This window comes from Balaenoptera physalus, assembly GCF_965194825.1.
Source record: "Balaenoptera physalus genome assembly, chromosome: 1".
In the NCBI taxonomy this organism is placed as follows: domain Eukaryota; kingdom Metazoa; phylum Chordata; class Mammalia; order Artiodactyla; family Balaenopteridae; genus Balaenoptera; species Balaenoptera physalus.
The window spans coordinates 58,505,063-58,511,020 of NC_138882.1; the positions used below are offsets into that span (position 1 = coordinate 58,505,063).

At 45.8% G+C, this 5,958-nt stretch overlaps 1 protein-coding gene across 15 annotated transcripts in view; it reads right to left on the reverse strand.

The window, feature by feature from the left end:
* RABGAP1L (RAB GTPase activating protein 1 like) overlaps nucleotides 1–5,958 on the reverse strand; it is a 786,837-nt gene that overhangs the window by 411,799 nt on the left and 369,080 nt on the right. The gene's annotated exons all lie outside the window — the stretch shown is intronic.

Sequence of the window (5,958 nt, forward strand, 5' to 3'; positions counted from 1 at the left end):
TTTCTTTCATCAGTGTCTTATAATTTTCTGCATACAGGTCTTTTGTCTCCTTAGGTAGGTTTATTCCTAGATATTTTATTCTTTTTGTTGCAATGGTAAATGGGAGTGTTTTCTTAATTTCACTTTCAGATTTTTCGTCATTAGTGTATAGAAATGCAAGAGATTTCTGTGCATTAATTTTGTATCCTGCTACTTTACCAAATTCATTGATTAGCTCTAGGAGTTTTCTGGTAGCATCTTTAGGATTCTCTATGTATAGTATCATGTCATCTGCAAATAGTGACAGCTTTACTTCTTCTTTTCCGATTTGGATTCCTTTTATTTCTTTGTCTTCTCTGATTGCTGTGGCTAACACTTCCAAAACTATGTTGAATAATAGTGGTGAGAGTGGGCAACCTTGTCTTGTTCCTGATCTTAGTGGAAATGGTTTCAGTTTTTCACCATTGAGGACAATGTTGGCTGTGGGTTTGTCATATATGGCCTTTATTATGTTGAGGAAAGTTCCCTCTATGCCTACTTTCTGCAGGGCTTTTATCATAAATGGGTGTTGAATTTTGTCGAAAGCTTTCTCTGCATCTATTGAGATGATCATATGGTTTTTCTCCTTCAGTTTGTTAATATGATGTATCACATTGATTGATTTGCGTATATTGAAGAATCCTTGCATTCCTGGGATAAACCCCACTTGATCATGGTGTATGATCCTTTTAATGTGCTGTTGGATTCTGTTTGCTAGTATTTTGTTGAGGATTTTTGCATCTATGTTCATCAGTGATATTGGCCTGTAGTTTTCTTTCTTTGTGACATCTTTGTCTGGTTTTGGTATCAGGGTGATGGTGGCCTCGTAGAATGAGTTTGGGAGTGTTCCTCCCTCTGCAATATTTTGGAAGAGTTTGAGAAGGATAGGTGTTAGCTCTTCTCTAAATGTTTGATAGAATTCACCTGTGAAGCCATCTGGTCCTGGGCTTTTGTTTGTTGGAAGGTTTTTAATCACAGTTTCAATTTCAGTGCTTGTGATTGGTCTGTTCATATTTTCTATTTCTTCCTGGTTCAGTCTCGGCAGTTTGTGCCTTTCTAAGAATCTGTCCATTTCTTCCAGGTTGTCCATTTTATTGGCATAGAGTTGCTTGTAGTAATCTCTCATGATCTTTTGTATTTCTGCAGTGTCAGTGGTTACTTCTCCTTTTTCATTTCTAATTCTATTGATCTGAGTCTTCTCCCTTTTTCTCTTGATGAGTCTGGCTAATGGTTTATCAATTTTGTTTATCTTCTCAAAGAACCAGCTTTTAGTTTCATTGATTTTTGCTATTGTTTCCTTCATTTCTTTTTCATTTATTTCTGACCTGATCTTTATAATTTCTTTCCTTCTGCTGGCTTTGGGGTTTTTTTGTTCTTCTTTCTCTAATTGCTTTAGGTGCAAGGTTAGGTTGTTTATTCGAGATGTTTCCTGTTTCTTGAGGTAGGCTTGTATTGCTATAAACTTCCCTCTTAGCACTGCTTTTGCTGCGTCCCATAGGTTTTGGGTCGTCGTATCTCCATTGTCATTTGTTTCTAGGTATTTTTTGATTTCCCCTTTGATTTCTTCAGTGATCACTTCGTTATTAAGTAATGTATTGTGTAGCCTCCATGTGTTTGTATTTTTTACAGGTCTTTTCCTGTAATTGATATCTAGTCTCATAGCGTTGTGGTCGGAAAAGATACTTGATACTATTTCAATTTTCTTAAATTTACCAAGGCTTGATTTGTGACCCAAGATATGATCTATCCTGGAGAATGTTCCATGAGCACTTGAGAAAAATGTGTATTCTGTTGTTTTTGGATGGAATGTCCTATAAATATCAATTAAGTCTATCTTGTTTAATGTATCATTTAAAGCTTGTGTTTCCTTATTTATTTTCATTTTGGATGATCTGTCCATTGGTGAGAGTGGGGTGTTAAAGTCCCCTACTATGATTGTGTTGCTGTCGATGTCCCCTTTTATGGCTGTTAGTATTTGCCTTATGTATTGAGGTGCTCCTATGTTGGGTGCATAAATATTTACAATTGTTATACCTTCCTCTTGTATCGATCCCTTGATCATTATATAGTGTCCTTCTTTGTCTCTTGTAATAGTCTTTATTTTAAAGTCTATTTTGTCTGATATGAGAATTGCTACTCCAGCTTTCTTTTGATTTCCATTTGCATGGAATATCTTTTTCCATCCCCTCACTTTCAGTCTATATGTGTCTCTAGGTCTGAAGTGGGTCTCTTGTAGACAGCATATATATGGGTCTTGTTTTTGTATCCATTCAGCCAGCCTGTGTCTTTTGGTGGGAGCATTTAATCCATTTACATTCAAGGTAATTATCGATATGTATGTTCCTATTCCCATTTTCTTAAATGTTTTGGGTTTGTTATTGTAGGTGTTTTCCTTCTCTTGTGTTTCTTGCCTAGAGAAGTTCCTTTAGCATTTGTTGTAAAGCTGGTTTGGTGGTGCTGAACTCTCTCAGCTTTTGCTTGTCTGTAAAGGTTTTAATTTCTCCATCGAATCTGAATGAGATCCTTGCTGGGTAGTGTAATCTTGGTTGCAGGTTTTTCTCCTTCATCACTTTAAGTATATCCTGCCACTCCCTTCTGGCTTGCAGAGTTTCTGCTGAAAGATCAGATGTTAACCTTATGGGGATTCCCTTGTGTGTTATTTGTTTTTTTTCCCTTGCTGCCTTTAATATGTTTTCCTTATATTTAATTTTTGACAGTTTGATTAATATGTGTCTTGGTGTGTTTCTCCTTGGGTTTATCCTGTATGGGACTCTCTGTGCTTCCAGGACTTGATTAACTATTTCCTTTCCCATATTAGGGAAGTTTTCAACTATAATCTCTTCAAATATCTTCTCAGTCCCTTTCTTTTTCTCTTCTTCTTCTGGGACCCCTATAATTCGAATGTTGGCACGTTTAATGTTGTCCCAGAGGTCTCTGAGACTGTCCTCAGTTCTTTTCATTCTTTTTTCTTTATCCTGCTCTGCAGTAGTTATTTCCACCATTTTATCTTCCAGGTCACTTATCCTTTCTTCTGCCTCAGTTATTCTGCTATTGATCCCATCTAGAGTATTTTTAATTTCATTTATTGTGGTTTTCATCATTGCTTGGTTCCTCTTTAGTTCTTCTACGTCCTTGTTAAATGTTTCTTGCATTTTGTCTATTCTATTTCCAAGATTTTGGATCATCCTTACTATCATTATTCTGAATTCTTTTTCAGGTAGACTACCTATTTCCTCTTCATTTGTTAAGTCTGGTATGTTCTGACCCTGCTCCTTCATCTGCTGTGTGTTTTTCTGTCGTCTCATTTTGCTTATCTTACTGTGTTTGGGGTCTCCTTTTCACAGGCTGCAGGTTCGTAGTTCCTGTTGTTTTTGGTATCTGTCCCCAGTGGCTAAGGTTGGTTCAGTGGGTTGTGTAGGCTTCCTGGTGGAGGGAACTAGTGCCTGAGCTCTGGTGGATGAGGTTGGCTCTTGTCTTTCTGGTGGGCACGTCCACGTCTGGTGGTGTGTTTTGGGGTGTCTGTGGCCTTATTATGATTTTAGGCAGCCTCTCTGCTAATGGATGGGGCTGTGTTCCTGTCTTGCTAGTTGTTTGGCATAGGGTGTCCAGCACTGTAGCTTGTTGGTCGTTGAGTGAAGCTGGGTCTTGATGTTGAGATGGAGATCTCTGAGAGATTTTTGCCTTTTGGTATTACGTGAAGCTGGGAGGTCTCTTGTGGACCAGTGTCCTGAAGTTGGCTCTCCCACCTCAGAGGCACGGCCCTGATGCCTGGCTGGAGCACCAAGAGCCTTTCGTCCACACGGCTCAGAGTAGAAGGGAGAAAAAATAGAAAGAAAGAAAGAAAGAAAGAAAGAGGCTATAATATAGTGAAGTAAAATAAAGCTATTGTAAAGCAAAGCTATACAGACAAAATCGCACCCAGAAGCATATACATATACACTCACAAATAAAGGAAAAGGGGAAAAATTAATATATCCTGCTCCCAAAGTCCACCTCCTGAATTTGGGATGATTCGTTGTCTATTCAGGTATTCACCAGATGCAGGCACATCAAGTTGTTTGTGGAGTTTTAATCCGCTGCTTCTAAGGTTGCTGGGAGAGATTTCCCCTTATCTTCCCTGTTCGCACAGTTCCTGGGGTTCAGCTTTGGATTTGGACCCGCCTCTGCGTGTAGGTCGCCTGAGGGCGTCTATTCCCCGCACAGACAGGACGGGGTTAAAGGAGCAGCTGCTTCGGGGGCTCTGGCTCACTCAGGCCGCGGGTAGGGAGGTGTACAGAGGAGGCGGGGTGAGCCTGCGGCGGCCGAGGCCGGCGTGACGTTGCACCAGCCTGAGGCGGGCAGTGCGTTCTCCCGGGGAACTTGTCCCCGGATCACGGGACCCTGGCAGTGGCGGGCTGCACAGGCTCCCGGGAGGGGCGATGTGGAGAGTGACTTGTGCTCACACACAGGCTTTTTGGAGGCGGCAGCAGCAGCCCCAGCGTCTCACGCCCGTCTCTGGGGTCCGTGCTGATCGCCGCGGCTCACGCCTTTCTCTGGAGTTCGTTTAGGCGGCACTCTGAATCCCCTCTCCTTGCGCGCCGCGAAACAAAGAGGCAAGAAAAAGTCTCTTGCCTCTTCGGCAGCTGCAGACTTTTTCCCGGACTCCCTACCAGCCAGCTGTGGTGCGCTAACCCCTTCAGGCTGTGTTCACGCCGCCAGCCCCAGTCCTCTCCCTGCGATCCAACCGAAACCGAAACCCGAGCCTCAGCTCCCAGCCCCGCCCGCCGAGCAGACAAGCCTCTCGGGCTGGTGAGTGCTGCTCCGCGCCGAGCCTCTGTGCGGGAGTCTCTCCGTTTTTTTTTTCTCTGCGCCCCTGTTGCTGTGGGGTCTGCGGTGATCGCCGCGGCTCGCGCCCTTCTCTGGAGTTCGTTTAGGCGGCGCTCTGAATCCCCTCTCCTTGCGCGCCACGAAACAAAGAGGCAAGAAAAAGTCCCTTGCCTCTTCGGCAGCTGCAGACTTTTTCCCGGTCTCCCTCCCAGCCAGCTGTTGTGCGCTAATCCCTTCAGGCTGTGTTCACGCTGCCAGCCCCAGTCCTCTCCCTGCGATCCAACCGAAACCGAAACCGGAGCCTCAGCTCCCAGCCCCGCCCGCCCCGGCGGGTGAGCAGACAAGCCTCTCGGGCTGGAGAGTGCTGCTCGGCGCCGAGCCTCTGTGCGGGAATCTCTCCGTTTTTCCCTCTGCGCCCCTGTTGCTGTGGGATCCGCGTTGGTAGCTGCGGCTCGCGCCCGTCTCTGAAGTTCGTTTAGGCAGCGCTCTGAATCCCCTCTCCTCGCGCACCAGGAAACAAAGAGGGAAGAAAAAGTCTCTTGCCTCTTCGGCAGCTGCAGACTTTTTCCGGGACTCCCTCTCGGCTAGCTGTGGTGCACTAACCCCTTCAGGCTGTGTTCACGCCGCCAACCCCAGTCCTCTCCCTGCGATCCAACCGAAGCCCGAGCCTCAGCTCCCAGCCCCGCCCGCCCCGGCGGGTGAGCAGACAAGCCTCTCGGGCTGGAGAGTGCTGCTCGGCGCCGAGCCTCCGTGCGGGAACCTCTCCGCTTTGCCCTCCGCACCCCTGTGGCTGCGCTCTCCTCCGTGGCTCCGAAGCTTCCCCCCTCTGCCACCCGCAGTCTCCGCCCGCTAAGGGGCTTCCTAGTGCGTGGAAATCTTTCCTCCTTCACGGCTCCCTCCCACTGGTGCAGGTGCCGTCCCTATTCTTTTGTCTCTGTTATTTCTTTTTTCTTTTGCCCTACCCAAGTACGGGGGGGAGTTTCTTGCCTTTTTGGAGGTCGGACGTTTTCTGCCAGCGTTCAGTGGGTGTTCTGTGGGAGCAGTTCCACGTGTAGATGTATTTCTACTGTATCTGTGGGAAGGAAGGTGATCTCCGCGTCTTACTCTTCCGCCATCTTCCCGAGGACCCCCTTT